General features: G+C 40.1%; 1 protein-coding gene across 1 annotated transcript in view; it reads right to left on the reverse strand.

The window, feature by feature from the left end:
- Positions 1 to 9,654, reverse strand: part of TACR1 (tachykinin receptor 1) — a 170,005-nt gene extending 160,351 nt beyond the window's left edge. The window contains exons 1-2 of the mRNA XM_045079074.1: positions 9,140 to 9,654; positions 2,574 to 2,705 (exon numbers count right to left, since the gene is read on the reverse strand). The gene's annotated coding sequence lies outside the window, so the exon portion shown is untranslated. The remainder of the gene's footprint in view (positions 1 to 2,573; positions 2,706 to 9,139) is intronic.
- Between the last annotated feature and the right edge of the window lie 1,343 nt (positions 9,655 to 10,997).

The raw sequence follows: 10,997 nt of genomic DNA on the forward strand, positions 1-10,997 counted from the left end.
ACCCATTTTTTGTCTTGTCAACCCCATGAAACTATTAACACCTCTGTTCAGTTCCTCAGCCTCTTAGACACTGCTTAAGAAAAGGCAAAAGCTTTGAGGAAGAGGGGTCAAAGTGATTGGCAGGAGAGGGAGGCAGCTACTAGGCAGTGAGCAGTGCCTATTTAACAAGTATGGCAGTGTTTCAATTTTTTAAATTAATAGACTTTATATTTTAGAGATGTTTTAGGTTTTTTATTTAAAAAATGAACAGCATGTACAGAAAGTACCCATATACTCCCTCCTACCACCAGTTTTATTAGCCTTAATAGTGCATACCAAATGAATAACTGCCCTGATTTACTGCCAGTCCTCCTGTCTCACAGGAGAGGAGCCCAAAGAAGCTTAAAGTTTTAGGGTCCTGATCTGCTCCCACACTGATGACTCTTGGTTTCTACCTGCCTGTCTGAGATGACAAGCTGTCACTAGTAAGCACATAGGTAAGGGGTATTTTGTCAGTGCATATCTATGAATAGAATCGATCCCCCACTTTACAGCCAAATTCTATCCTATAGACAAGGTGTCAAATCACACTGACAGATGCCTGCCCGCAAAACCATTGGCATTTACTCCTTTCATCTTCCTTATATGGTGTTACTGGCAATAGTTTAAAAATATAAAAAGGAGAGGTTTGTGAGAATCAGCTAATGCCTTCACGGGAGCCTGAACTAAGCAGGTCAGCAAAGCATGAAAAGCCCTCAGATTCCTTTTCCTACCAGTCTCCAAAAAGGGAAAACACTTCTGACTTCATTTCCTAACTATTGATCCACTTGGACCTGTTATCTGTGTCATATATAAAAGGAATTATGTGGGTTAGTCCCTAAAATCTATAAAGAGCTTATCAAACTCAACACCCCCCCTCCAGAAAACACATAATCCAGTTAAGAAATGGACAGAAGGCATAAATAGACATTTTTCCAAGGAAGACATCCAGATGGCTAAAAGACACATGAGAAGATGCTCAACATTACCCATCATCAGCGAAACACAAATCAAAACCATGATGAGATCCCAACTCACACCTTTCAGAATGGCTAAAATTAACCACTCAGGAAGTGTTGGTGAGGATGCAGGGAAAGGGGAGCCCTCTTGCACTGTTGGTGGGAATGCAAACTGGTGCAGCCACTGTGTAAAACAGTATGGAGGTTCCTCAGAAAGTTAAAAATAGAACTACCCTGCTATCCAGCAATTGCTCTCATAGCTATTTACCCACAGGATACAAAAATACTGATTTGAAGGAACATACGCACCCCAATGTTTATAGTTGCATTATCAACAATAGCCAAATTAAGGAAAGAGCCCAGATGTCCCTCAACTGATGAATGGATAAAGAAAAGGGTGTGTGTGTGCGTGGGTGTGTGTGTGCGTGGGTGTGTGTGTGTGTGTGTGTAAAATGAAATATTATTCAGTCATTAAAAAGAATGAAATCTTGCATTTACAATGATGGGTGGAGCTAGAGTATATTACGCTAAGTGAAATAAGTCAGAGTAAAATGAATATCGTATGATCTCACTCATACATGGAATTTAAGAAAGAAACAGATGAACATATGGGAAGGAGAGAAGGGAGAGAGGAAAATAAACCATAGGAGACTCTTAACTATAGAGAACAAACTGAGGGTTGTTTGTTCTTTTTGTGATGAGCACTGCATATTGTATGTAAGTGATGAATCACTGAATCTACTTCAGAAACCAATATTACACAAGATATTAACTAAGTAAAATTTAAATTAAAAAATTAAATTAAATTAAATTAAAATAAAAAAATGAAAAGAACTTTATATTATTGAAATATTGCCTCACAAATTTTCTTAGGGTAGAAATTCTATGAAGTTCTTTAATTCTCCCATAGAATTTTACAGAGGCCTTTAACTATCAATCGTAGTTGTGACATGGACAGGGGTAATAGGAGAAATCTTTCCTGGACCAATTCCCACTCTCATCTGGACTACTATATACTTACTATATTTCATAAAGTCTAGATAAAACTGGCATTGGTCAATGATAATTTCAAAGAGATTTCAACCAGGTGATTTGGGACGTTTGCTTGTCTAATGTCCTTTTATTTGTCTTCAAGCCGTTTTTCTTTAATCTATCACCATCTTCATTAAGTGTTAAAACTGAGAGGGACTCTTGAACTCTTCAGACACCTTCCTAAATGGATAAAAGCTTTATGAATGAAGGCTATTTTTTCCTTATCTTCAAGACCCATCTGCATCTGGTATATCTACTCCAAAAATAGTACCACAGTGAACTGCGTGCTCCTTATCAAATAATCTAGTACATCTTGTACTACAGGGTGCTGTGTAATCATCAACATTAATCACATAATTAAGAATATGGTATTCCATACATAATCAAATGTTTCTTTTTTCTCACAACCGCAATTGAGAAAGCACATGGTCTGTGGGTTTTGGTAATGATCCAGTTAAATACCAGTTCTTTAATATGGTTCCTCAGATCATTAACTGTCAATAGATCTTCCCTTGAATGCTCAAGTCATTTAGTTTTATGGTGTGCAGGTTGACTTGAACATACCTTGTATCACATTCTTGCAGAGAAAATTGTCTTGCTACTGCTCCAAGCACTTTGTTTTCATTTCTCCTTCACATCTCAGGAACTGAAAGGTCATCAAAGTTAAATCTGTCTGAATTCAGATCATGGAATTTTCTAGAACAAAGCAATTTGAGAGTTGTTTTATTTCTCGCTTGCCTCCATGATATGATATGAAGACTAATGTGATCAATGAAGAACATAATGAAATACCTCATCTGCCACAACCTTTAAAGGCATTAGTGTTTGCTCTAATAAAGGCTTTTTCTCTCCTACTATTTACATGGAATATGAACATATATAACAGTTGGCTGTATAATCTGTTCATTGAATTTCAACCTCACCTAAGATTGGTAATCATTCTTGGTTCACTCAGTAAATATTTGAGTATCAGACTCTACAATGTATATGGTAAATAAGTATGATCCCTGTCATCAACAAGGGAGACAGATAGGCAAAGGCAATACAGCATGATAAGTGTGACATTAGAGGAAGCAGGGAGCATATAAAAAGGGGACCTGGCCCAGAGCTGGCAAGTCAGAGCAGGTGTCACAAGGGGAATGACATCTGAGCTAGCTAGGCCATGCTACAGTAATAAACAACCCTCATACCCAAGTGGATTAACCCAATAAAATTTTATTTCTTGCTTTTGTAAGAAGAATTTCCTAGGTCAAAACTATTCACATAGCTGCACCAAGTAAGGAGGTTGAGAAAGGTAGTTATCATGCCCAAAAGGTGAAATGTGAGACAGAATTTCTGAATGCATAGTATTATCTCTGCCAGAACTGATCCTTCTGGTCATCATATATTCATTGTATTCTTCCTCCCACACACAGAATGTACTCCCCAAGGGAGTTAATTCAGTATCTCATCCACTTAGAGCATCAAATCCAAGAGTCCAGGATCTCTGGATAAATCAGGTATGAATGTGGACTTCATTGGTCTAGAGACATATGAACTAAAAAGAGAGGAATATCTGTGTTTCCACCCTACACCCAACATATAATCATAAAATAGGATAGGAGGAACCACAGTGACAACTCTCTCATTTGGAAAGGAGTAGAATGAGAAAAACACAGCCATCACTAGTCCATGGCAACTATGAAATCCTGCTTGGCAGACCTTATGGAGTTCCCTCAACTTAGGGCAGTGGTTCCAACCAGGAGCAATTTTGCAGCAGAGGACACATGGCAATGTTTGAAGACGTTTTTGGTTGTCACAACTGGGGAAGAGATAACCGTCATTTAGTGGGTAGAAGTCAGGGAGGCTGTTAACATCCTAAAATGCATAGGACAGTCATCCACAACAAAAACCTACCTGACCCAAAAGTCAATAGTGGCAATGCTAGGAAACCTGACCTGAGGATAAGGAGGAGTCCTTGGTGAGGCCCTGATCCTATTCCCAGGTTCCCTGTGCCCTGTGGCTCCTAGTCCCTGCCTTCTTAGGTCTTTCTCTGTTTTCTGTCTTCCTTTGTGGCTACAATTGAATTGAGCATTGAGGAGTATACCCTCCCTGAGTACTGCACAGTTGTCACTCTTGAGATGGGCACTCAAGTGTCCTTTTATGTCTTGAAAAATCACAATTTCTTTTTTTCCCCCCTCAATTGTTAGTTTCTTGGACAGTTCAGCTCTTTCAAAAACATACCTATTTGATTCTAATCAGGTCCTTATGTCTGTACCTATACCCACAGTTCTTTACAAGACATATCTGCTTTTTTCTTTGCTTTATTATTCCCCAAACTCTCTTAATGGAGACTCTTTTGAACTTCTGTGGAAAGGCTTCACAGTTAATCTGCTCTCTGACAAGACTGAATTGTGATGGGCCTTTGCTATTCAAAGACTTTCTTAACATCATCTATTCCTGTTTGGGGTGTAAAAGAAATTGGATTTTCCAGTTCTTCTAAGTCATGAATTTTTGAACTATCTATTTATTCCCTTTCATTTCTGTTTAATTCCTTCCTGATTTCACCTCCTCTTATAATTCCTTGCCAAACATAGCCAAATAATTTACAACACACATTACTAAGCTTCTTCCTTTCAGTGTTTCCCAGGAGAACCAAAACTCCATTAGTCACAGGGAAAAAAAATTTACTGTTTTTTTTTTCCTTTTTATAACATGAATTAAATTTCCTAGCCTTGAATGTTGACTTTCATACCTTTGCCACCCATCTGCTAAGTCAATGTGATATATAGTAGGTTTTTTCTGTGGTAGTACCCAACTCCTAATACCACTTTCTGTATTACCCAGAGGATGCCATAGACCATGTTATGGCAACATTTTCAGAACCTAGTGGGTTAACAAAATACCTTCTGGTTTTTTCTTCACAAAGCCTGCTGTAAGCTTGGGGGACTCTCTCCCTTCTGGCCACTCAGAGATCCTGATTCTTCAACTTATGGCTCTGCCTTCTCAAATTGCGGCTCTGAGTTTGCCAGGAGAGAAGCCAAGAGACACGAGAACCAGGAAGAAGCTTCAAATGCCTCATGCTGGACATGGCACATATCACTTCTGATAATATTTCATTGGTAAAAGCTGGTAATATGGCTTTATCTGTTGATCACTAGGGCTGAGAAGTGTAATTCCCTATGTGCCCCAGAAGAGGGAACATGAAATTGGACTTGATGATCACTGAGTTTTGTCTCTGCTTTGCTGAGAACTTGAAGGATTGGAAGGAGTCAAATCAGATCCAGATGAGTGGGGTGGGACATGTGGAGTATTCTAAGCAGAGGAGATCGTGTGAAAGCCTGGAGGCTAGAAAGAATGAATCATTTGGGGGAATTGAAAGAAATGTCCTGTGGTTGAACTTTTGTGAGGGCAATATGGGATGAAGGAGGCAGAAGGGAGTAAAGAAGAACCAGTTTGGGGCTGCCATCACTGGAAGCCTTGTAAACCATATTAAGGGGAAGGACTTGGTTCCATGACAAAGTGATTGTAAGGAAGGGAGTGATAATTTCAGAGATACTTATTAGAAAATCAAAGTCCAGAATGAATTGGAGTGGGTAAGACCTGAGATGTGGTCCACTTAAGACATTCTTGCAGCAGTCCAGGCAAGAGATTACCTCAAGTTGAGTAGTCTCAGACAGGATGTGTCACACAGATACATTTGAGAGAGTCATAGGAGGTGGAGTCAACAGGGGTTGTTGGTTAATTAGCTATAAACAGGAGGAGAAGTCCGGGATAAAACACAGGATTCTGATCGGACTATGGCATCATTCACTGATGGGGAACAGAGGCAGAAGCCCCAGCACTCAGACACAGATACTCCAGCCTGTCATGTTTCATAGTGGAAACCTGGTCTGATGTTGACTGCTGAAAGACTTGAAAATTACATTAGCCCACTTGAGCATCAAGAGGAGGCAAAGCCTTCTTTCAATCTAGCTTTTGTTTCTTTTGTATTTTATTTTTTCTTGGGTTGGGGGCTGCTGGAGAGAAAAAAAACCAACCAGGCTGCCCTTCAATATCAACTCTCTCCTAACAAGAAGCTGAATGCTCACTAATAGCCCTGTGTTAGAAGAGCCACTTCGGAAAACAGCTTAGTATTACCTACAAAAGTTAAATATATACTGTGATGGTTAATTTTATGTGCCAATTTGGCTGGGCCATGGTACCCAGATATGTGGTCAAACATTACTGTGGATGTTTCTGTGAAGCCGTTTTTGGAAGAGATTTCCATTTAAATCAGGGGCTTTGAGTAAAGCAGATTGACTTCTATAATGTGGGTAGGCCTCATCCAGTCAGTGAAAGGCCTAAGTGGAATAAAAGACATCTCCCCCAAGATCTCCCCCAAGTAAGAGGGAATTCTGCAGCTAATGGCTTTTGGACTTGAATGAAACATCTGCTTATTAACTCAGTCTTTAGTCTAGGGGAACGCCTTGCAGATTTTGGACTTGTCAGCCTCCATGATCATGTGAGCCAGTCCTTTAAAATCTTTCAATAGATAGATGAAAGATAGTCTATCTATATATATTGATTTATATATGTGTATAAATATCCTATTGGTTCTATTTCTCTGGAAAGCCCATATTAATATATATACTAACCATGCAAACTCTACCTTGGATAAAGTCAAGCAGATGAGTACCATTCTTGTATACATATAAGAATGTTAATAGTAACATTGTTTACAGTTGTTCCAAACTATAACTGCATAAATGTACAATAGTAGGACATATAGACAGATTGTGCTATGGGCATGCAATGGAATAAAATACAGTGAATGAAAGGAATGATGAAATCACACACAAAAACATGAAAGAATCTCAACATAATATTTAATGGAAAGAAAGCAAGACACAGAAAACTAGATATAATAAACTTCTGTATAAATTTCAAAAACAAAAAACAAGTGAATTATAATTTGATTTATGTTTAAGGTTCTTTTATGTATTTTTTCCCCCAATGTCGACAAGTTTTTTTGAAAGAAACCTACTTATGGGGGCACCTGGGTGGCTCAGAAGGTTAAAATCTTTGCCTTCAGCTCAGGTCATGATCCCAGGGTCCTGGAATAGAGTCCCACATCCGGCTCTCTGCTCAGCAGGGAGCCTGCTTCCCTCCTCTCTCTCTGCCTGCCTTTCCATCTGCTTGTGATCTCTCTGTCAAATAAATAAATTTTAAAAAAAAGAAACCTACTTATGTTACTTTTCTGAAATACCCTCCAATTCTTTTTCAATCAGAGGGTATTTATCCTGACTGTCAAGAGCAGATTAGTTGTGCCCATCCTCCTCCCTGCTCCTGCTAATAGGGGTGGGGCCTTGTCACTCTTATCACCTAAAAGGATTAAAAACCTCAACATGACCTCAAATTGCTGGGCCATATTCACTTCAATTTCTACCACTACAGCCTGAAGCAGAGCTTCTGTGCCTTTAGGCTTCCCCTTCTGCTCCTTTGCTCATTCTAATGAACACTGACAGGATCTTAAAAAGGCCTCGAGACTTTAATACAATCTGAGTGTCCACAATTGCAAGTCACTGTTTGGCCTCTGTTGTCACAGGTTCCAAATAGGCCTGCTTTGACCAGTCTCCCAATTACCGGCCTTTCTTTGCTGTTTTTTGTGATTATCGCTTTTGGTATATCTCCAGTTGGTAGGTGGTTTTGCCTGCATTTTGGTACAATGTTAAACACCCATGAGTTGTCTTAATAGTCACAACAAAGGAGGCTCCATTAATCTTGAGGTTATGTATGACCTCTGGTACAGAAAACACTGACTTTCTAGAATTTTTCTTTTTTTTTCCCTTCCTCTGGGACCTGCCACTAGGATGCCATTTCAGTAGCCACAATTGAAGACACAATTTTAAAATCTCCTTCTTCATGAACTAGGCAATGCAGAGTCCCAAGCATGAATTTTTGGGGTACTATTTGCTTCTTCCTTGAATCTTGACTGCTACTCCTTTTGCCTGTCACAAAGGTTCATTCCAAGAGATTCTGCCCAGAGAAATAGAGCTGGACAGGAGATTTGGATCAATCCAAACTTAATTGCTATCATGAGCTTTCACAGGAAAGACTCCACTAAAACATATATATGTATACTCCACTTAAATAAATAAATAAACACACACACATACACACACACACACGTGTAACAAATTGGTTTTATGCTGATTTACCCATAGTTTCTAGGACCTCTCTTCATTTGACACTTCTCACGCCTAAAGGAATTCATGCAAATTTGTGAATTTCTCACTCTATGCTGGCTATACTTAGCCATAAAGTGTTTGGTCTAAGCCATAAATAGTGTTTGTGCCCATGAGATTAACTAACTTCAACAAACTGTTCTCTTTCTCAGGTAGGATTGGCCTAACTGTTGGGAATTGGCACATATTTTCAGGCATAACTCTCCCAATAGTTGGGTAGTCATGATGCAGATACTCTCCTGACAGTTTTCTGTTTTCTGGGTAATGACTATTATATTATACTGATGGACATTATTTCAGAATTCATCAATAACCTTGGGCTAGATCCTCCAAAATATAACCTCTGTTTACAGAGGCTCTATTTAAATGTGGGGCTGCATTGACTCCAATAAACCTAGTAGCCGTGGTTCTTGGCCCCACCCATTATTAAAAGAATCCATTATTAAAAGAACCACAGGCCCCTCCAAACACTCTTCCAATTATTTCTAGAAATTTCCAGAGACTCTTTCATGGGGGCGTATTAACAAAAGCTGCTGGACTGCAGTTTAAGATGGCGGCCACACAGGAAGACTCTGAACTCACCTCCTCCACAGAATACACCAATGATACCTATTAATAGACCAGTTCCTCCTAAAAAGAACTGATGGTTGAACAACCAAAGCCAGAACGGGGAGACAACAGCAAGAGAGAGGGAGACATGGTAAGAAAGGGACGCTGGGAGAGGGAGCGGCCCTGGGGAGGGGTAGTCCTGAGGAGCCCCTCACAGAGCCGTGGGGCCTTGCGCGCTGGGGGGGGAAAAAGCCGCGGTTTTTAAGAGCAACTAATATGTAAAAGAGACAACGCTAGAACTCTGGGCAGAGCTCTGAGAAAGCTCTCCAGGTCAGAGGGGTGGGAGGACGCCGCGGTTTGTGTTCCCAACCCTACCTTAAAGTCTGGAGCGGAGCACGGTGGACGCCATGACAGGCACGTCGGGTCGTCCCAGGGAGCTTGCTGCCTCGTCCGCCCAGGGTCGGCCAGCGCGTACCAGCCAAGGCGCGCTGGTGCACAGAAAAAAAATTAAAAAAAAAAAAAAAAGCCGCGGTCTAAAAGGGCCGAGGAACTGTGGGAATGCTCCTCACCCCCTCGAAGGTCCAGACCCTAGTAGGTCTGGCTGCCACAGGGCGGGATCCCGCGCCGCAAGTAGTGTGTCCTGATACCGTAACTGGCAGGTCAGCTCATCACAGAAAGCTCGTCGCCTCAGCAGGCCCACGGTCTGCGGCCTACACCAGCCCTAGCCTGGCTGGGACACGGAAAAAAAGCTGCGGTTTGAAACGGCTGAGAACTGTGGGAACACTCCCCACTCTCTACCACCAAAATCACAGACCAGAACAGGGTCTCGATCCTAAGGGGCCAGTTCAGATGCCATAATTTGTGGGTCCTGCTGCCATTACTGGCAGGTCTGGGGGGGTCACAGGGAGCTTGTGACCTCAGTAAGCCCAGGGTTCTGAAGCGCACACCAGACCCATTTGTGCTGGGACAAAAAAAGCCACAGTTTAAAAGAGCCAAGGAATTGCGGGACCTTTCTCTCCCCTTCCCCTGAACAAATAATAATAATAATAAATAATTGAATTTAAATAAAAAACTAACTAAAAAAAAATTCAAAGTTTACAGAAGACAAGTAAAACACAAACAAACCTATAAGACCTAGACCAGAGTGGGTTGTGGCTCATGGTGAGCTTGTGATCTCAATGAGCTCAAGGTGCACAGGCTCATACCCCAGGCCCTGTGGTACTGAGGCACAGAAATCATGCCAGGGTTTTGTGGGATTTTTTTTTTTGTTTTTAACTGTTTAAAATTTTTGTATTCTTTAGTTTTTTTTCTTTTTCTTTTTGGTTTTGTTCTTTTTTTCTTTTCCTTTACTTAATTCACTTTTATTATTATTATTATTATTATTATTATTGTTTTCTTTATTCTTTCTGTAAAATACCATTGTTTAAAAGAGTAACTAGCATATATAACTGCAGTTCCAGCCAATTAGCAAAAGTCACCAAGCACACACAGTCTGCACAGGGAACAGCATACACAAGACCACATCTTCACCTTCAGAAGTAGCCATTTCACCTAATCCATAGGAACAAACACAGAAAGTCAAGCAAAATGGATAGACAGAGGATGATGCTCCAAAAGAAAGAACAAGAAAAAACCTCAAAAAGGACTAAATGAAGCAGAAATAAGCAGTATGCCTGATAAGTAATTTAAAGTAATGATTGTAAATATGTTCACAGGATTGGAGAAATGAATGGAAGAACCCAGTGAGACCTTCAATAAAGAGATAGAAAATACTAAAAAGAACCAAGCAAAGTTGAAGAATACAATAATTGAAAGAAAGAAACATGCCAGAGGGAATCAACATTAGATTAGAGGATGCAGAAGAATGTATCAGCAATCTGGAAGTGATGATTTTCAAACTCACATCACATGCTCCTTATGTGATGCATTAAGGACAAATTATCATTTATGTAGTATTCCTTCCAAAAACGCAAAAATTCATGAATTTAATCATGAAAAAACATCAAACAAGCTAAAACTGAGGATATTCTAGTAAAGAAATGTTATGTAATCCTAAAATGTTCATATCATAAAACAAAAGGACTGAGGAACTGTTACAGATCAGGAGCCCTAAAACGCATGACAATGAAATAAAATGTGTGATTTTGGATCAGATACTGAAGCAGAAAATGTTGCTCTAAAGGGCATTACTGGGATACATGGTGCAATTGGGATATTGACTGTGCATTAGGTG

This window comes from Mustela putorius, unplaced genomic scaffold, assembly GCF_011764305.1.
Source record: "Mustela putorius furo isolate JIRA1106 unplaced genomic scaffold, ASM1176430v1.1 tig00000281_pilon_pilon_pilon, whole genome shotgun sequence".
NCBI lineage: Eukaryota > Metazoa > Chordata > Mammalia > Carnivora > Mustelidae > Mustela > Mustela putorius.